This window comes from Zalophus californianus, chromosome 12, assembly GCF_009762305.2.
Source record: "Zalophus californianus isolate mZalCal1 chromosome 12, mZalCal1.pri.v2, whole genome shotgun sequence".
Lineage (NCBI taxonomy): Eukaryota > Metazoa > Chordata > Mammalia > Carnivora > Otariidae > Zalophus > Zalophus californianus.
Window position 1 is genome coordinate 3,200,704 of NC_045606.1, and position 21,986 is coordinate 3,222,689.

A 21,986-nucleotide genomic window follows, 5' to 3' on the forward strand; every position below is an offset into this window, starting at 1 on the left:
ACTCACCACTACATCAAGCAGAGTGACAGCCAAACAGTGGGTGCTCACAATAAGCTGAAAAATGGATGAATCCATTCATTTGTGATTTAACAGCAAAAACTAATAATAACTAGAATAAAAAAAGAGTTTCTGCTGAAGAGAGAAATCTTAGCAGGGCACTTAAAGCTGACTAATGCAATCATAGCAAATTGAAATCCTAGGGAGTGCGGGTCACATCCATAGTGGTAAGTTTGCTGCAAGGTTTTTCCCCAAAGACAGCAAATATATATATATATATATATATATATATATATATATATATATATTTTTTTTTAACCTTCCATGTCAAAGTACATAGACTATACTCCTAGGCTAAGTGTCTACATATCACAGAAGAGAAAAAGAAGAAATGACAAAGGCTTTGAAGTTATTCTTGTGGACTGAATTGTGTCCCCTAAAATTCACAGGTGGAAGCCTTAGCCCCAGGGGGATGGAATTTGGACACAAGGAGGTAAGTGGTAAGTAAGCTAAAATGAGGTCGAATGCCTTGTGCTCACGGGAAATGGGAATTGCAAATCATGTTGGTACTAAGACACATGAGATTGCCCCAGAAGAATGCATTTCACATGACATTTCATGCCACATTAAAGCCCAGGAAAGAGATTTCCAAACTGTAGTCTCCCCCCCACCGCCACAGACCATCTAGTTACTTCTCAAGCATGGAGGAGATGAGGATGTAGTGGATTTAAAAAAATAATTATCAGCTAGAGTTGGAGGATCAACAACAGAGATGGGTTTTCTGTTTTGTTTCTGTGGAGAAAGAAGAGAAGCGAAGAGAGTGGGCTCCTTTGAGCAGCCACCAGTAGCTACCCCTGGGTGTCCTTCTCTGGGTTAGGAGTCCTTAAGACCACCTTCAGATTCCGTGATTTTCTAGAAGGACTCACAGACTCAGTGGAAGCTGTTATACCCACAGTTCTAGTTTAGGGCGCTGGAAGGTGGGGGATCAAACCCAGCAGCACAAGGAGAAATGCAGGAGAAACCAGGTGTGAGCTTTCAGGTGTCCCTGTCCAGCGTGGCTGCCTGGACCCGGGGCGGTGATTAACCCTCCCATCGACAACCTGTGATAGCTGTTACCCACCAGGGGTACTCAGCAGAGCCTCGGCGTTAATCCCATTATCAGGATAAACATTTTTCTGGTCACCTTGTTATCTCCAGGCCTTCCTTGTGAATGCGTGGGGTTTGAGCACAGGGGCCTCCCGATTTAACATCAGAAACTAATGCATACTGTGAGATGGTGGAAGATGGTCTCTTGGGCTGACGTGGTCATGCAATTGACAATATCATGAAATATGTGACCGCCATATTGGTACAAGGGACATTTTGTAAAGCTGTCTGCAGGTGATGCTAGCAGAGGAGGTGCCACGGACAGAGACTTACACCCAGTGCATGCTTTGAACAAGACACTGTCAGAGTGGTGTGGGTGGACACCTGCCCAGAGCCATTCCCTCTTGCCCCGGCCGAAAGCAAGGAGGGACCAAGAGGCTCTGGGTCAGAGGACGGATGTGTTTGATCCAGAGAACGAGGGAGGATGGAGGAACAGCTACACCTTACCCACCAGACTTCTTCCAGGGTCTGACACCAGCTTGGGCTGCCCTCAAGCAGTGGTCAAGGCGAGGCCCGGGACACAGCCTGGCCTCCTCTCCTATTTTCCTCCTGGAGGTCCGGGCCCCAGCCACAGCGAAGGCAAGGTAATTTCCTGCAACCATGTTGGGGGTTGCTCAGGGGGAAGGGAATCAGAAGTGTGCCGTTTGGCACACTGATCAGAACCGGGGTTGAGCATGCCAGCCATCAGTCTAGTATGGCGGTACAACCATTACGAGGTTGTCAGGTGCTCTGTCATTTGAGTTTGGATGGATTGTTTTTCAAAGATACTTTTCAGAGGCAGAAATGGAACATCCCTGTTCAAAAGAACCGAGCCCCAAGAGAATTAAAAAGGCAGGGGGCAGTTGCAACCAACTGTCAAAGAGTAATGTGAGGGGTGCCTGGGTGTCTCAGTTGGTTAAGCGTCTGCCTTCAGCTCAGGTCATGATCTCAGGGTCCCGGGATCGAGTCCCAGATTGGGCTCCCTGCTCAGGCGGGGATTCGGCTTCTCGCTCTGCCCCTCACCCTGCTCTTGTGTTCTTGGTCTCTCTCAAATAAATAAATAAAACCTTTAAAAAGAGAAAGAAAAGAGTAATGTGAGCTACTGTAGTTGCCAAAAGCAGACCAAGGACACCGAAGCACAGGTGTCAGCAATGGCCGACTGGCCTTTGGGATGAAACCAGCAGCAAACGTGTCTGCTCACTTTTCCAATCCCCACGCAAGACGGGTTTTATTCCAGAGACCTAAAATGTTGCAGCTGGTAAATCTTTGTCCAGTGACCTCCTGGGAAAGCCAAGGTATCGTGGCCATAAAATACTCAATTAAACTTCCCAGGTACTGCTGAGAAAAAAGGTTCCCCAATTGTCAAAGGTTGATATCGGCCCCACATTTTATTTGCATTTTTTATTGTGCCATGAGGAGAAGCTCTCGGGAGGTTTTCTTCACCAGATTGTTATTCAGAAGTGATTTTCACTCCAACACACACACACACACACACACACACACACACACACACCCCGCATCCTGGTAAGAGCTCATTTAATAAGTTGACACAGTAGTTGGACCAGCAAAGTATCTGTAGATATTTCCTTCCACTGTGTGCTAAACTGCTGACTTCCTTTTTGTAAATTATAATATCTAAAGCAAACTCCTCTTGTTCTCTGTTCAAATTACTCTTATTTGCTTCGAAGTGATGCACACTCCTAAATATGAACCTAATTATTGTTATTCCCCTGCCCTAATTTATCTTGCACCTGATTGTGGCAATAGGTTTCAATAGTTGACTCTGGTTTCTCCAGTCATGATTTTACAGGGCTTTATCTCATCCCTGGGCTTAGAACACCCTTACCTGGCTTCCAATCACATACGGAGTAGATCTTGAACTTGTCACAACCCTATCTTTATCCAGAATATTTTCTGAACTACCTAGTCATAGCACTCACCACCCACTCCCAGAACAAGAATGTATCTGTACAGCACAGAATGTCTTCCCATCTTCATGGTGAACCCCAAGCTCTCTTTTTTTTTAAAGATTTTATTTATTTATTTGAGAGAGAGAGAAAGAGAGAGAGCACAAGCAGGGGAAAGAGTAGAGGGAAAGGGAGAAGCAGACTCCCCCAGTGAGCAGGGAGCCCGATGCGGGATGGATCCCAGGACCCTGAGATCATGACCTGAGCTAAAGGCAGACGCTCCACTGATTGGGCCACCCGGGGCCCCCAAGCTCTATTTTTTTAAAAACATAACTCAAATACCAGGTGATCAGCGGCTCGTTCCCTTATGCCTCAGACAAGTTTATGAGCCCCTCACGCACTGCTCCCTTTGCTCATGTTGATATTCTAACGCAACAATGCATGGTTCTGCAATTATTTACCTGTGGTCTCCCCATGGGTTTCTGGGCTCTGGAAGTGAAAGGGCCAGGTCTTGTCCTCAGTTAGGACCTTCACGACTTCCTTGGATGTCTGACGCCATCCGTTTGTGGAAATCACACGTCATTGGCTTTGGTTCATATCGTGATTAAGGGGATAACAGAGAGAAAGGTCTATAATCCTTGTGCCTCAGGGCCTCCCCTGAGCTATTCTGTGGGATGATCAGAAAGGAAGATGGAAGTGACGCCGTAAATAATATGCACACGTGTGGAGCACATCCTCTCGGAATAATTTCAAAAGCAGCACCTCTTCTCAAGCTCGCTGAGTGTTCACCCCGTACGGGTTTTTATCACAGGTTTCAAGATGAAGAGACCGAGACACCAAGAGGGAAATGATAAATAATATGACCTTCAAGACACTAGCTTTGCTCAACTCAGCATCTGGATCCTTAATGTAGTCCCAGGAAGTTGGGGGGGAAATTATAATAAGCTGATATTTCACATTATGTCAGCAATTTTCTAGACCATTGTATTATCTCATTAACTCATATTGTATTCATTCTTGCTGCTCCATAAACATATGGTTATTAGTTTAGAATATTATTAGCATAAATGCAATCTCAAGTAACATGAAAAGTAACACGGAGAACTCAGAATCAGCCAAGAAACAGCGGCGGCACGGGTTCATTGGAACCTCACTTATTAGCATAAAGGAACAAGCAACCGATTAGGGATTTAGAAATAATAAGACAGCCCCACTGTTTACAAGGCAGTAACAGTATGCAGTGATAAGAAGCAAGTCGTACTTTGATGACCATTCAAAAGGTTCTTTACCTCTGCCTCTCCAGGGTTCTTTTTTTTTTTTTTTTTTTTTTTAGCGAAACTTGTGGTATTTGGGGACAGCCCTTGTTATGATGTTCTTTACTATTCTGACCCTCTCATAGGCCTTTGCAAAGACAGATTGTCCCAAGGTAAGAATTTAGAAAGGATATTTTATCTTCTATACCATAGCTCAAAATCATTCTGGCACCCATTGACCTTGCCTACATTTTGCAGACTTTTCAGAAATAAAATTTCATTAAATTGCACTGCGCTCTAAACCTGGCTCTCTTTCCACCATGGAAATAATGGGGAGGGGTCCTAAGTAGGTAAATTGTCTGACTAGAAGCCGGCAGACAAACCGTCCCGATGAAGGAACCAGACTGTTTTTGAGGAGATAAATATTATGCCTATTCCGATACCAATTTTATTCAACATGAGGGAATATAAACAGAGACATGTGAAAGTGAGTGAGGGTGTATTGAAATTATTGAAAAGTCATGCTTGGTTGCGTTAGTCTCCAAGGGACTCACAGAAAGAAGTTAGATGTCAAGAAGTAGCAGGAAGAGTAGGGAAAATGAACAATTTTCAGAACTTTCAGAAAAATGGCATTTAAGTTTGGAAAAGCTTGACATTTTGGAAGCATGGGCATTAATTATTAATCAGATAAAAATTAGGTCTTTTTCAATTTGAGGAATTTGAAACCAACTTTTCAAAAGAAGTAATTTGGGTTTTTTTGAGATATATGTCACTGAGTCATTATTCTCACAAAGCCTTGTGGCCAGTGAAAAAAGCACCCACCTCCTGTAAACTCTGAACTTCCAAATATGTAAATGGAGCCTCGTTCCCTTAAAACATCAAACAACCATAAAAGGTATAAGAACACATAGCAAAACTTCTCTAACTTAAATTTCTCTTTCGTCCTTGACTTTCTTTTATAACTTTTTTTTCCTGAAATTGCTTCTTATTTTTAGTTTGTTAAAAAATGTCTTAAACTGCAATATTAAAAATGTGAAATCTGATAGCTATTTCTTACATAATGCTTCCTCTGCACGAGTCAGACGTGTGACTGATCCTCCTCGTACCTCCACACAACGCCCTTCGGATGGAGGCTTTCACCAGGGAGCCATGGGGTCACGTCACTGGGGGTCCTAGCGGCCCCCACCCATGCACACTAATCGGAACCCATTGGCCTGGCTCTGGAGCTTCAAGGATGACCTTTCCCTCTGTCTTTTAAATGTGAGTCAGAGATTGAATTAACCAAATATTTCCATTACAAAAACACTTCAAATGATAGTAGTCAGCTTTAAAAATTTTCTCAAAAGCTATCTTTTTACAAAGAGCATGAAAGTTCTTGTGAGATTTTTAGCTTCTGTCTCTGAACTTCTGTTCTAATTTATATTTACTCTCCTCCTCATTTTCTTTTAATTTTTTATTGTTATGTAAATCACCATACATGACATCATTAGTCTTGGATGTAGTGTTCCATGATTCATTGTTAGTTCATAACACCCAATGCTCCACGCAGAACGTGCCCTCTTTAATACCCATCACCGGGCTAACCCGTCCCCCCACCCCCCTCCCCTCTAGAACCCTCAGTTTGTTTTTCAGAGTCCATCATCTCTCATGGTTCGTCTCCCCCTCCGACTTACTCCCCTTCATTCTTCCCCTCCTGCTATCTTCTTCTTCTTTTTTTTTCTTAACATATCTTGCATTATTTGTTTCAGAAGTACAGGCCTGTGATTCATCAGTCTTGTACAATTCACAGCGCTCACCAAGCACATACCCACCCAATGTCTATCACCCAGCCACCCCATCCCTCCCACCCCCCACCACTCCAGCAACCCTCAGTTTGTTTCCTGAGATTAAGAATTCCTCATATCAGTGAGGTCATGTGATACATGTCTTTCTCTGATTGACTTATTTCACTCAGCATAACACCCTCCAGTTCCATCCACGTCGTTGCAAATGGCGAGATCTCATTCCTTTTGATGGCTGCATAATATTCCATTGTGTATATATACCACCTCTTCTTTATCCATTCATCTGTCGATGGACATCTTGGCTCTTTCCACAGTTTGGCTATTGTGGACATTGCTGCTATAAACATTGGGGTGCACGTACCCCTTCGGGTCCCTACATTTGTATCTTTGTTCTCCTCCTCATTTTGTATTATTTATTTTATTCAACCCTATCATTGTATTGTGTTTACAGGGCACGTAAATCATTTGTGGAAGGAAATAACATACATATAACCATGTGTATATACAGATAAACACCAAACTGTAAACTTTACAGCAAGTAAAGCAAAAACTGTTGCTATTTCACTTATTTTTCTGTTGGTGGTAGTTTTATATGAGTGAGCCAAAGATGGACTCTGCCCATTGGTCCTATCCTATGTTGTTCACTTTTCCACAGCAGGCTGGTACCTATTAGTGCAAAAGCATGCTGACACCAAACTCAAACTCTTACACATCCAATTGTTTTATTTATTTTTTTTAAGACTTTATTTACTTATTAGAGAAAGAGAGAGAGAGCACAAGCTGAGGGAGCGGGACAAACAGACTCCCCGCTGAGCAGGGAGCCTGACTCGGGGCTCTATCCCAGGACTCCGGGATTATGACCTGAGCCAAAGGCAGTCGCCTAACCGACTGAGCCACCCAGGTGTCCCTACACACCCAGTTGTTTTAGATGTGGTCCCAATAAAAAGATTTTCAGCCATTTAGAGCCCAGTTGCTTTGCATACCCCATAGCACTTCACCTAACTCCTACCAGCCACACATAAGGTAAACCCAAGGGCCATGAAGACCCCAAGCCACAGCTGCCCTTCAGGAGTTTCTGACCCAGAGTCTCGTGTCAGGCTGCTAAGGGACATCACCTAGATATGTGAGCCCAAAATAAACCTTGTAGTGTGCTCTGCCACCTGGTGAAAAAGAGTATCACTCTTCCCTTGGTCAGCTCCTGCATCCCTAAACTCACAACAATGGTGACACAAAAGTAAGCAATGGAACCAAATTTACATATTTTGCATCCTTTATGCACTTTGCATTCCTCATTTACTTTATCAGGTTAGCTTATGAAACTTATACTCATTGGGTGAAGGTGCAATTATCCCCTTACAAATAAGATCATTGAAATTAGAGGATCAAGAGCTTCCCCCATCCAATAAGATATGGACCTTGACCATTGATGAGGAGCAAATTCAACTGCAGATCCCATTTTTCCTGATACAGATCACCCGCTCATCAACTACTTATTTCCAAGGTTCATTCAGTGGGTCTCCTTCTGCGGCTCTGCAAAGCCACATCCTGGCATGCATTGGGGCATAGCTTTTCCCAAGCTTTAGTCTCTTTCCTAGCAACACAGATCCCAAGACACTTGTGCTAGGCTCACAGGGCCCAGTGCCTGGCAGGTGCATAATTGCTGTACCATTGATAGAGAGTCTACGTATATAGAAGCTCTGATTTTGACATGAAGCCAGACAGTGGGGCTGTACAATGCGGACGTCATGATGAAGAGATAGAAGAATTTAAATGACAATGTGAACGATTAGTTTACAACTCACTTGTGCCAATGCGATATTTGGGGCATAAAGGGCAAGAATTCGTTATTTTGAATCCGCTGCTAAAATGGTGAATTGAATAGGTCTCTGAAGAGAGGGTTGAACTGGCAAGGGGAGGGTAGAAACAAAGGATTCTCCAGCAGTCTAAAAAGAGGTTGTTTTCCAAAAACAAATTGAAGTCAGGATGATTTTTTGTGTGTGTATGCAAAAGAAAAAATTGGTAATATACAAGAACCCAAATGCTTCATGGTTTAGAAACTATTTTTATTTTCATGGTAGCATATGACTAGCAACACAGGTTAAGAAAGGTGATAAAAAAAATAAAGGGTGCCTGGGTGGCAGAGTTGGTTAAGCATCTGACTCTTGGTTTCAGCTCAGGTTGTGATCTCAGGGTCATGAGATCGAGCCCTACGTTGGGCTCCGTGCTCAGTGGGGAGTCTGCTTGAGACTCTCTCTCCCTTTCCCTCTGCCCCTCTGCCCCTCTCTCTCAAATAAATAATCTTTAATAAATAAAGTTTCAAAAAGATTAAAAATATAAAAATTTAAAATAAAAAAGATGATAAAATTTAAAAAAATAAGAAATAAGGAAAAAATGAATAAAAATACATGTAAAATGGAAGTGTTCCTAGCACAGATACCCTCAATTAGTCTATGTGCCCTCTGACAGCTACCCGTCATAGGTAGAGAAGGAATGCGATAAAAACAAAAGTTTCAGCTATTGCTGCGGTTAGGAGTTCTTATTCTGTCAGATGTGTGAGTAGGTAATTTATGGATTAGGGACAGAGGAAGTCATAGTTTACTTAAACAGTAAATTGTACGAGAAGCCCTGTGAGATATTGAAGATATCAAAGGAAATTTTCAACATCATTTTCTATTGGGAGGTAACAAGAGGTACATTACATCAAAACTTTAGAATATATGTATGTATGTATGTGTATGTTTATATGTATATATATGTATGTGTGTCTCTGTGGGTGTGTATGTGTGCACGTGTGTGCATGTGTGTGTATGTGTGTGTACCTCTGTGCGTATATGTGTGTATTTGTGTGTATATGTGTATGTATGTGTGTATACGTGCGTGCCTCTGTGTGTGCGTGTGCACATGTGTGTATATGCATGTGTGTGTGTGTGCGCCTCCGTGTGCATGTGTGTCTGTGTGTATATGTGTGTATTTAGACCTATACTTCAGGACAAGTCTTCAAAGGGATATGAAGTTACGAATGTGGCTGCTAGGGGAGACTCTTTAGCATACCACAACTTGCACAGAACAAGTTATCACTACTGAACTAAATGGCCTGTCTTCACTCAGATTTGAAAGTCAGAACAAAAGCATTCTCTTACAAAGCCACTGGCTTAAAGAACCATCCCGTGTGTTGTATGACAGCATATCCGAAGGGGACTTTGTGAATGTAGAGATCATCCCTCAGGTTTTGATTTACAACCCTACGAGACTTTTGTTCCCAATGAAATGTCTCATAAAATAGCTTTATAAACATAATCAATGACAGCTCATAAGAGTGACATGAGACCCTTCAGGATCCCCGCTTCCCTGAAGAAATGACAGCGTGGGGAGTTTTAGGGTGAGTGTGGAACTCTTGACAGGTGACACTGCTGTCTGCCTCTCGTTTTTGGTACCTCACAGACTGTGGCCTCCATGGCATCACACAGGGCTGACTTCCTCCTGCCTCTACTTACCTCTTTTCAGTCTCCTCTGTGGACAGCTTTTCTACAGGATGCCTCTTTTTTTTTAAGATGTATTTATTTTTCGAGAGAGAGAGAGCACATGCACAGGGGGAGGGGCAGAAGGAGATGCAGAGAGTCTTAAGCAGAATCTGCACTGAGCGTAGAGCCCAGCACGGGAATCAGTCTCACAACCCTGAGATCACGAGCTGAGCTGAAACCAAGAGTCGGAGGCTCAACCAACTGTGCCATCCAAGTGCCACTACAGGATGCCCCTTAGATGTCAGAGCTTTCCCCGTGTTCAGCCTCACTGTTCTACCCAATGTATACATCCCCTTGGACAACGTCATACACTTCTATGTCACAACAGCCCTCTTTATGCTAATGATTTCCAAATTTCATCCTATCTACGATTGTCTCCTTAACTACAGTCACCATGCGTCTGCTGTTTCCACACATGCTGCTGTTGGTGTATGGCCCACCAGAGAGGGGATAGGAGACAGAAAGACATTTTATCCCTGTGCAGATTTCAAAGATGATCTCTCTCTACATTCTTCCCAACTTTGGGCTCCATTTATATTGACCTGTTCGTAATCACTTTCATAGTTTATGTACTCTTTTGATATTGTCCACGGTGTTTACTCCACCTAGAATACATTTTTCCACTTATTTACCTCATCGGTTTATATTCATTCTTCAAATTGAAGCTCAAACACAATCTTCTCTTGCAACACTGTGTAAAAACCCATCTACTGTAGGGCACCTGGGTGGCTCAGTTGGTTAAGCATCCAACTCTTGATTTCAGCTCAGGTCATGATTTCAGGATTGTGAGATTCAGCCACACGTTGGGCTCCAGGCTCAACATGAAGTCTGCTTGAGAGCCTCTCCCTCTGCCCCTCCCACAGCTCATGTGCATGCTCTCTCGCTCTCTCTCTCTCTCTCTTTCAAATAAATAAATCAAATAAATCTTTAAAAGGTCCATCGTACTTTAAACACAGTGGGTGTACCTTTTTTACAACCCTTACACACTAAAGGCAGTTGTCTGGGTAATTTTATATTTCTGCTACCGGTTGTTTGGCTATTTGATTTGAGTGAGTGCATTGTATTCGCATTAGCATCCCAATGACTATACTAGTTTTTTGCATGAGATAAGAGTTACTAAATATTTCTTGAACAAAGAAATTAATAGACCATGGAATGAATAAATCGGTAAATGAGGATGTCTGCCAAAGATTCATTCCTTCTTAGGAAAATAATAATTTCTACTACTATGAATATGGAGGTGTGCCCTTAGAAAATGATAATTAACTACAAAAATATTGCCTATATCTTAAGATATAGGTAATAATTTTTTAACTTTACCTTAAAATAACATGAGGCTTGTCTATTAGAACCATGCCTCTGGTTAGTTATTAGGTGAAACTGGAGTCATCACTAGCCAACATGATGAGGGCCCTCTCTCCATTAAGGATCTTATCCATATGGCAATGACCCACAAGTTTCAATATGGTGGTAGAGGCGATTAATGCCTTGATGGCAAGCAGTTGTTCAGGGTCCCCTATAAGATTCCAGCTCACATGTAGAGCAAATAGATCTTCCTAATATGTCAAGGAAGGTTCCAGAGAGTAGATGACATTGAGACAGTTCTTGGAAAATGCTGGAATACATAGATAATAGTAAGAGTTTGGAGAACAGCCTTCCAAGGACAGAAAGTGGAACTGGTGGTGTGAGAAGACCTGAGGAGCAAAACATAGCGTGTTATAGCTGAGACTTTCTACTTACTACTTCATTTGATTTCCTCATAAGTCACACAAGACACATCTTATTTTTATGCTGCTTTTACAGATAGGGAAACTGAGGTTTGGTCAAAATAAGTAACTTCCTGTAAGTCACCTGCTAGTACATGGTAGAGCCAGAATTTGAAGCCATTGTTCTTAATCACTATACTCTACAGCCACATTTCCAAGTCTGACTTTTACTCATTCTACCCACAGAGAAATTTACAGATCTTAAAGATTTGCCAACATTGGCTGAAGTTACACCTTACCTCCAGCTCAACTGAGTACACATTGGTTGTTGCCAAGCAGATACTGACTGCTATTCAACTGGCCCCTGAGCTTATGTTCATGCCCACTTAGTCCCATAGGACACACACCAAAGCTCACACAGCCACACTAACACTGTGCTCCCTGACCTGGAAGGATTTGCTCTCTCCTCTCTGAATACTCAAGTCTTATCTGATCCCTGAACACTTCTTCAGGCCCCACTCCCTCAAGACCCCTTCTCTGACCACTTCATTTATTCTTGTGTATCATTGAGTATATGGCAGGAACTGTGGTAACTAGGTTTAAAGAATATGGAGTTTTTAAACCCAAATTATTTGCCAAGGATATGCCATATAGATTTAAGTTCAGATGGGAAAGTAATATGCTATGTGGAGGTGCCGGTCTTAGGTTCCAGTCTCCATATGAGTTTAGTGTCCATAGGAAGGTCCTCTAGAGTGTCCAGTGTCTACAGAAAGAACTTCTCACACGTTGGACCCACAAGTCTCTCCTCGTTGGTTCCTTCCATTGGCACCATTTGTCCCATATTTTCCATTATGATAGATTTTCTTTCCATTATCTTGCTTTCCTTTTCATTCTTAAAACAATAAAACATACCTTCTGTGTTTAGGGAAAGAGTGAAAGTTGATGTTCAGCTTATCAGCTGAAGGTGGATGTTGATAAACACATTTTACTTTTTAAGCAGGAATTTGTTAAATAATATTGCTGTTGTCTTATCTTAGGAAACATATAAGTCTTCTTGAAGATGGGATTAGATGCAAAATTATATTCATCAATTGATGAAATCTGTAAGATTATGGTTACTAAACTTCTTTTTTTTTTCCTAAGAGGTAAAGTATTTAATCAATAAGAATGAATTCGCTTCACTTCTAAGAGATTTGTTTTTGGAAGAAACAAGACAATTATAAGAGAGTGCTCTTTTTGGTGCAGCTTCTATGGGAAGGTTGCCTGATAGAGCAACATTTATGAAAACAAAGACAGAGGAGTAGGAGGGAACAGAATAAGGAGAATGAACCCTGGAGATTGTTTAGACATGACACATGTGGCAGAGACTTGACTCTACTCTTAGCTTTCCCTTACGAGCTGGTGGGGACCTCATGACAATCAAGTCACCACTCTCGCAGCTACTGTATCCTAGGCCAGTGGCAGACCAGAACCAAAGACTGGAGGCATGCACTCCCATAGCACCAAGGAAAATGAGAGACAGAGAGTAGGACCTTCTTTGTCTCCCACACTTACTGCATCTTGATAAAAAGGATGATTTTAAAGAGGATGGATGTTGTGGGTACTTGATTCAGCCTGTCCATACCACTGGTTTAGTTAGAGGCAGATAGGAAATATCTGTTTCTTTGGTAAACCGAGCAAAATAAACTTCATGTAGAAACAAGGTCTAGTTTTCTGCCTGAAAAAATATGTCCCGGGGAGACCAAGACTATATTGTTTTAAGCTAAATGAGCATTGGTAACTCTAGAGAAATCCTGCTTTTAGATTAAGAGCCAACATGAAAAGATCTTTGCTGCTTGAGAGTGGATCTTATCATGGGGACCCAGGGAAAGACCCCATGGGAGACTGGTGGCTTATCTATCATATCTTAGGAGGCTTGTATTCTCAACCCTTGACTGTACCTTGCATCCTCTGAGTTACAGAGAAACCTTTCTTGGTCTTCTCATCAATTTGGGGCCATCTGGAACAAGCTGTGAACAGTGCTCCATGGTACAATTTCACTAGGGCTTTCTAAAATCACAGGGCTGTTGGCTGCCAAACTGTGGAAGCCATATACCATGGTTTAACAAGGGAAATGCAGGAAGAAGAGATTGTTACATGGAATCATGGTGCCAAACATGACAAGATTAAAGAAAAGCTTGCCTTGGTAATCTCCCTCCAAATCCTACTGCTGATAAGGAATACCTGCTAGTTATGATGGAATGGAATGATTTGTCAAGATGATGAGAAGAATCACTGATCCTGAAAGACTTTGAGAGGGATGGTCCACTGTGCACATGGGTGAGATTGAAGATACTCCTAAAACTCTCCTTCTTTATGGTGAACTTGCACCATCAAATACACATTGTTTTCACCACAATCACTTCTATGGGATCAAAAAAAAAACAAAAAACAAAAAACACTTCTCATTGTTGTCTTGCTAATCATTACTTATCCCATCAAAAGGCAGGGCAGGATGCTGGAGGGTTCTTACTTTACAGCCCAATCCAGCAACCATTTACTGAATACCTGTTATATTCTTGATACTGTATTTAGTATTTTACAAATATGATCTCATATTTCATTTGCTCAGTGACTCACAGATAAATCAATTGAGATTGTACTTATAGAATGACTTTGGTAAAACTTATGTTTCCTGGTACTGGGCTTACTTCCAGGACTTACCTGACACCAAGGAGCAAATGGGATGACTCAGAGCATTTCCTGGGGTGAGGGATCATCTCCTCAATCACATGCTCTGAGAAAACGGTGCTGCACACATCCCCCCCTACACACACGGTTATGTAGTATTGGGGTGGTCAGCTGAGGGAAGTCCCACTGTCACACTGCACTTAGTCTGAGCTAGAACCATCTTCAGTTAGGAAATGTAGGAATGGACATTCCACTTTCAGGGTAGACTTGTCTAGTTTCCAAAAAGGGTATCCATTGATCATAGATCCATGGGCTGATTAAGCTTACTCTGGGAGGTACCCCAATCATGGAATCAACCCAAACCTGGACATGCAGGTGAAGCCCAGAGACAACCAAAATGGATCGCAATTACAGCCGAAATGAATGCTAGCAGGGTAACGCATCAGTATAGCCAGTCCTCCTGCATGAACTGCCCGAGGTGCCTCCCCTCCCCCAAGGAGGAAAAAGAGTCTACGAGATCATCTGCTCACACATTGGGAGACCTGTGTTTTCTGAAAGGCCTGTTTTGCATGGCTCTCTTAAAATGCAGTGTAGTCCTCAGCCTGAAGATGGCCCTTGCTGGAGAGTAACATAAGAGGTGAAGAGGCCCAGGGAATTTTCTAGTGTGCCCTCTGTTCTAGAACATTCCATCGTCATTATCCTAAGTTTTTAAGTCATTTGTTGTATCTATATTTGCCCAAATGTTCTGAAGTGGTATCATTTTAAGCCTTGTTTTAATTCAGGAGACATAAGAGCCCCAAGCACTCCCATCCTAGCTAAGATTTCAGATTGCTAACACATGGTCTCTGTCCTGGCACTCTGTGCTCTGTGGCTCTTACTTCTCTCAGCTCTCCACTGTGGCTCTTGTAGAGTGGAGACTCCTAACCATACCTCCTTGTCTACCTAACACGGGCAACAGTTACTTTCACTTTGTCACGAAAAGCTTGAAACCCCCACTCGTCTTGTCCCTTCAAATACACTCTCTCTTCTCCTTGGAGTGACCTTTCTCACATCCCATTTTGTGACCCATTTCTTACCTTCCTTTCAAAATCCAGCTCAGGTACCAATGGCTCCAGGTAGATGTTCCTGGTGTTCCCAGGTTAAGTAGCCCTCAACTTGGTTTTCTTAGGATGAACCTCTAGATTCTGAACCTGACTCACTAGCGATGTTTGCACAAGCGCCTGGACTTTCTTTATTTTCCAGTAGAATTTTACTTCTTTGAGGGCCTGCCTATGTTCCACCACACTTTTTATTCTCTGTATGTGTTCCAGTACCACTCAATCACTCAACTGATTCTATTTCTTGTAATTAAATCTCTTCATGAATATTGTCTTAGTCATAGGAATAATAAAAACCATAAAAACCTCATTTAGGTCTTTAGTCCATTTTGAATTTATTTTTGTGTTTGGTGTAAGAAACTGGTCCAGTTTCATTCTTTTGCATGTTGCTGTGCAGTTTTTCCAACACCTGTTGTTGAAGGATGGATAAAGAAGAGGTGGTACACACACACACACACACACACACACACACACACACACACATATCATAAAAAATGAAACCTTGCCATTTGCAAGGACATGGATGGAGCTAGAGTGTATTATGCTAAGTGAAATAAGTTAGAGAAAGACAAATATCATATGATTTCAGCCATATGTGTAATTTCAAAAACAAAAACAAGCAAAAGGGAAAAAAGAAACAAACCAAGAAACAGACTCTGAACTACAGAGAACACAAGAGTGATCACCAGAGGGGAAGGGGGTGGGGGATGGGGAAAGAGGTGATGGGGATGAAGGAGCGCACCTGTCGTGATGAGCACCGGGTGATGTAAGGAAGTGTTGAATCACAATATTGTACAGCTGAAACTAATATTACACTGTATGTTAACTAAGTGGTATTAAAAAATATCAGTTAGTTTGTTAAAAAAACGAAGACAATGAGAAAAAAAGAAAACATAAAAGCAGTAATTGATATCTTAATTTCAAGTGTTTTCAGCTTTGTCCCCTAAATTCCTTACATGCTTTGTCTCACCAAACCCTCCTAACAATCTCTGAGAAAGGAACGATTATTAGCCCCATTTCACAGATAATGAAATCAGGGTATTTAAATAACTTGACTGATGTTTCATATCAATTAAGTAGCTGAACTGGGATTTTAATCTCAACACCCAGTAAACTATTAATTGGTTCAAACCAGCAGAGCTCATTTAGAATATCAATTTTGACATCTTCCCCTGTAAATCTATGATTAATTATTGAGATATTATGAGCTCTGATGAATCAGTTGATAATTTTCTTCTTATGTAACTGTTTTGCACTGAGAAAAAGTATACCACATGCAACCTATATTCAGATGCCAAGTTATAGTTGCGCTTTTCATCAGATGAATCAATTTCATATTTGTTTCCTGAATTAGCTGTGAATTCTTTTGTCAGTAATTAAATCTCATTTAATCAATTTAGGAGAGAAAAGCCATCTGTCAGGTGTGTGAACCTAATTAGCTACGGTGTTTTGAATGGACCAGTATATAATGGTAGTGATTTTATTATCAAGAGTTACAATTGAAACATACAGAATTTTATCATTACAATTTATGTGAATCTCAACAGCTCATCAAAAGTCTATTTCTGGGGGAATCTTTTACATTTTGCCTTGTAAAAGAACATTTTATGGGAGATTGAATCCAAATGAAGACATCTATAGTCAGAATTTATAGAATGCCTCTTATGGATGATAATAACACCCACTTCATCCAAACACATTTACCTTCGATGCATATCTTGGATATGACACACACATTCACTGAACACCCCTGTGGTAGGCACTGCGCTAGACACCGCAGGATTCAACGGTGAACATTCAGTATTTTATAGTATAGCTGAGGGAAATAGTGTCATAGATGAAGGGAAGAAATCTAAAACTTCCAGAATTTAATGGATCAAGCCTGCCCTAATTAATTCTCAGTTAATCCTCACGGCCTGCTCACAAGTGGGCATTTCTGTGTGTATATGAGGACAGTACAGCTGGGGAAGGCAGAGATGTAACAAGAGATACAATCAGCAAAGTTGGCTTCCAAAAAGCAATCTGAACTTTGAAATGATGGTGAGTTTTCACATGTGGCACCAAATTAGAAGGTTTTATTTTAGTGCCTACAGTTGTAACAGAACCCTGAAGAGAAGGTGTTCTCTGGCAGGACATTATTTTTACCACTTGGAAAGAGAATAAGTACAGTTTCAGGAATTTCACAGATTTTTTTTTTTTTTTAAGAGAAAGAAGAGCAGTATCTAGACAACGGGTGTATTGATGATTAAACCTGAAATGTACAGGTTGTAATTGTATCATTTCGGACAACTAGACTAAGACATTATGGAGATAGAGCTCTGCTCTTCAACAAACAAACAAACACATGGCTGGTTTGACATACAGGAATATGTACAAGGGTAGGAGGAAATTGAAGCTGTAGGCTACAACCCGATCATACATCAGGAGGACACGGATCTTGGGCATTCATTAACCCCACGTGCTGAGTACTGCTTTGCTTCAGGATAATTGGCCTCCTTCACATGATCTGTAGGTCTCCTCATTTGTAGTCCTGTCTCCCTCCCTCCCCAAAATCTTGCTGCATCTCAGACATACTGGATGTCCTAAGGCTAAACAGCAATTTATTTTTATTGGGTGGACAATCCATTTTTTTCATTCATAAGAATTGTTAACAAATATAGTAGAGTTCATTTAAATGTCTTGAGCAACTCACCCAGAGAGCTGCAAGTATCCCCAGATTTCCTACAAGTCTAGGTTACTTTTAGGCACATTTATCACAAAGAAATTTCCATCACGTCAAGAGTTACTGCCAGCCTTTCTAGCGTGTGAGATTCAACCTCATGCATCAGCAAAATTACAAATCATGGGATGTATTGGTTCATGAATAGACAAAACTTGGGATGCTAAATCTGCAAATGTCAAGGGCCTACTCTATTACAAATGCCAACAACGGAACAGAGTTCCAACTGATCATTTTCCTTGAAATTTAAAGTTGATACATCTTCCATATTGTGAAGAAGAAACAGTCAGCAAGAGCTGTTGCTTGCCTATGTGGATGGCACCTGGAGGGTTCACATTGGCACCGTAACTTATGGACTCACTTTGGGAAGGTATGGCTTTTCTTTCCAAGACAAGACAGCTATTTATTAATGAGGAATGCAGCAATTCTAAAACCTTGATCAAAGGGAAGCGGTTTAGTCAACTTGCACAAAGTGCGATCATGAGAATAATTCTGAGACAAATGTGTACAAATGGAGTCAGGGAATGGAGCAAGAAGGATCATAGGTACTTGCAGAAATGAGGTTGCAGTGACCCTGGCTTATTTTTTATTGGTGAATGACTACTTCGGCCTGAGCTAGCGCAAACATATCCAAGGAGACTGCTCCTCACTCCCCCAGGGAATTCTACTTTTTCGTTTTCATTGAAGAAACCATTCACATGACATGAGAGGCCCAGAGCAGGGAAAATGTATTCAACACCTCCATATCTACCTTCATCATCTCACTCCTGGGGTTCCCTACAGGTAACCTGCACACCATAATCTCAGGGATCATTAAAGGACTTCAACTGGGCTGTTAGCCACTCATTTCTTCCTTGAGCCTCTAATTAACCCGATACACAGACCAAGCGCTGGAACTCCATCACCCCTTGCAATACCCTAGTGGACCTGACTCTTACTCCACAAATAATGCGGTAGATACTATATAACATCTTTGTATGGAAAACATTTCCATAAAGTATATACATATATAAATTGAGTTTATATAACAAATTAGATATAGCATCCATGGAGACATTGTTGCATATTATCTGTGCTTCATAATTCTTTTTTTTTTTTTAAAGATTTTATTTATTTATTTGAGAGAGAGAGCATGAGAGAGAGCATGAGAGGGAAGAGGGTCAGAGGGAGAAGCAGACTCCCTGCTGAGCAGGGAGCCTGATGCGGGACTCGATCCCGGGACTCCAGGATCATGACCTGGCGCCCCTGTGCTTCATAATTCTTAATTCTCACGATCTCCCTGTAACAAAGATTGCTCAGGATTCATCAGTATCACATAGCAACAGCTGAGAACAAGACAACTGTCCAGCTGCTTTCAGACTCAATTCATGTAATTACTTGATATTCCTCTGTCCTGTGAAATGGGGTGGGAGTGATTATTCCCAAAAGGCTAGTTCATGCTTTACGTCTGGGGGAAGAAAAAATGAAGTTTTGGTGCTGGAAGAGCTGAGAATCACGACTTTATTCCTAGTTATGACCTAAACTGGAATGCAGAAACTTCTCCTTCTATTGATATTTTGCTCTATTTTAAAAATTTTGCTTAAAATCTACTCTTTACTGGAAACTGCATTCATTCATTCAACAATTGCATTTCAATTTTTTTTTTTTTTTTTTTTTTTTTTTTTTTTTTTAGAGAGAGACACAGAGTTTGAGGGTGGGGATCGGAGGGAAGAAGGGCAGAGAGAGAGGGAGAGAGAGAATCTTAAGTAGGCTCCGTGCTCAGTCTTGATCCCAGATTGAAGCTCAGTCTCATGACCCTGAGATCATGATCTGAGCTGAAATGAGGAGCCACATGCTTAACTGACTGAGCCACCCAGATGCCCGTTAAATTCTTTTCTGGTAAAGGAAATTTATTAGGCACTGGTCATGCTCCAGTGTATAAGATGGACACTATCTTGCCAAAATAAATATTTCAGTCTAGAAAGGTTAAAAATGGGGATGAGGAAATGATTTTAAAAATTAAATATATAAAGGACTGCCTGGGTGGCTCAGTCAGTTAGGCATCTGCCTTCAGCTGAGGTCATGATCCCAGGGTCCTGGGATTGAGTCTCATATCGGGCTGCCTGCTCCTCAGGGAGTCGGCTTCTCCCTCTGCCCCTCCTCCCACTCATTCTCTCACTGTCTCTCTCTCTCAAATAAATAAATAAAATATTTACTAAAAATTACGTATATAAATTAAGAGTGTATACCTACATACATATATGCACATTTTATTTAATCACGTTACATTATATTTACTTATAATTTTATGATATTTTATAAACCTGATATTTGCTCCACCAAAGTTCTTCAAGACTCCATCCTATACAATTATCAATCAATGAAATAGGAGCACCTTACAATGCCCTGTTTTGTGCACATAATCCCTGCTCTGTGCATACTAACAAATCTTATTATATGGGAAAAATTTAAAATCACAAGAGCAATACAGCATATTTTACATTAAAAAATTAAAATACATGTGCGAATAAAATATATACATAACAACATATATTTGTTTATTATACAAAATGAAATTGCTAAAATAATAAAAATAAAACATAAAATTCTTATTTATAGGCAGCAGAAGGAAGAGGTTGAGACTTTTTTTTTTTAAAGGTTTTATTTATTTGTCAGAGAGACAGAGAGAGAGAGAGAGAGAGAGAGCACAAGCAGGGGGAGTGGCAGGCAGAGGGAGAAGCAGGTTCCCCGCTGAGCAAGGAGCCTGACACAGGACTCCATCTCAGATTTCTTGGAGATTTTTCTACATGTTCTTTATCTTTTTTAAAAAAGATTTTATTTATTTATTTGAGGGAGAGTGAGCATGAGCAGAGGGGAGGGGCAGAGAAGGAGAAGCAAGCTCCCTGCTGAGCAGGGAGCCCAGTGTGGGACTCCATCACAGGACCCTGGGATCATGACCTGAACAGAAGACAGACACTTAACCAACTGAGCCACCCTGGCATCCCGAGACTTTTTGATTGTACATTTTTTAACACAGTTTTGATATTGAATGACAAAAATGTAGCTGTTTAACAGATTAAATTATGTAGAAGGCAAAATTTGAACACAAATTGAAAATGAAACATATTTCTACATCAACTTATTTTGATAACTACAGGGAGGAAAGAATTGTTTCTGGTGATCTAAAACATGTCTATAAACCATATCTGTGATAATTTAGTGGGAAGACCACTAAAAGACAAAGGAACAGCAACATGAAATCACACAATATATTCGGTAGCCTTATTATTCATGGAATTATTGGTATTATTAGATTGAAATTATTGCTATAGTATAAGGTAAAGCAAATAAATGATTACGTAAATGCTATCAGCGTAAGAGAGAAAAGCCACAAGTGTAACACTAAAGAACTTATGCCAAGTTTCCCCAATTTAATTGGAACTTTTATTATGAATTCAAGATTTTTCTGATTATCTATTGTGTAGGAAAAGGACTAGGAAACATCACACTCCAATAACAATGAGTAGGAAAACAGTAATAATCTTGAAGCTCACCTTTGTTTTCTACGTCTATTTCTCCACTGAAAGGAACCAGGGCTTATCTAAGAAATTGATTCTAGCTGGACAGGAATGTATAAGACATTGCTGGGGTGTTTTACTGTGTCAATACAGAGAAATTCTGCCCTGCCCAGCAAAAGGTCTTCTTAGGTTCAAGTAGATATTCAGACTTACCGCGTTATGATAGATCTTACATGAGACCAATCTGTCAGTAGAATATAAAGACAGGAATCAGAGCTTGGCCAGCAGGGTACCCTGGGCCTTTCTTTTCAGTCCAAGTCTTGCAGCCACACATCAGATGGCTCAGGTGCAAGGGGATGAGATCCATATGGCAGGGTATGAGAGCTGCCCTGTCTGAAGAGCCTCATTCCATATAGGAGCTGAGCTCTTGGAACAGCTTCATAGACTATGTTATTGAAGATATTTTTAAAAGAGAGTGTCTTTTTTTTTTTTTTTTTGCCTACATATCATGGGCTCCAGAAAGATTCAGTCCCAAGAGTGATTGCACTCCGGGAAGCCAATAGATATGGCTTTCTATCTCATTATTCTTCCAGGCTAGATCCAATTTGCCAATGAGTGGTTTTTTTTTTTTTAACCATAAGCCATGTTACTTAGTAACTTACTCTTTTTATCTGTTTCCAGGGAAACAGAGCTAGGAAGTTAACTGAAGG

At 41.0% G+C, this 21,986-nt stretch overlaps 1 long non-coding RNA gene across 1 annotated transcript in view; it reads right to left on the bottom strand.

The window, feature by feature from the left end:
• LOC113911748 overlaps positions 1 to 21,726 on the bottom strand; it is a 35,303-nt gene extending 13,577 nt beyond the window's left edge. The window contains exon 1 of the long non-coding RNA XR_003516587.2: positions 21,490 to 21,726. This is a non-coding gene — a long non-coding RNA (uncharacterized LOC113911748). The remainder of the gene's footprint in view (positions 1 to 21,489) is intronic.
• Positions 21,727 to 21,986: the final 260 nt, after the last annotated feature.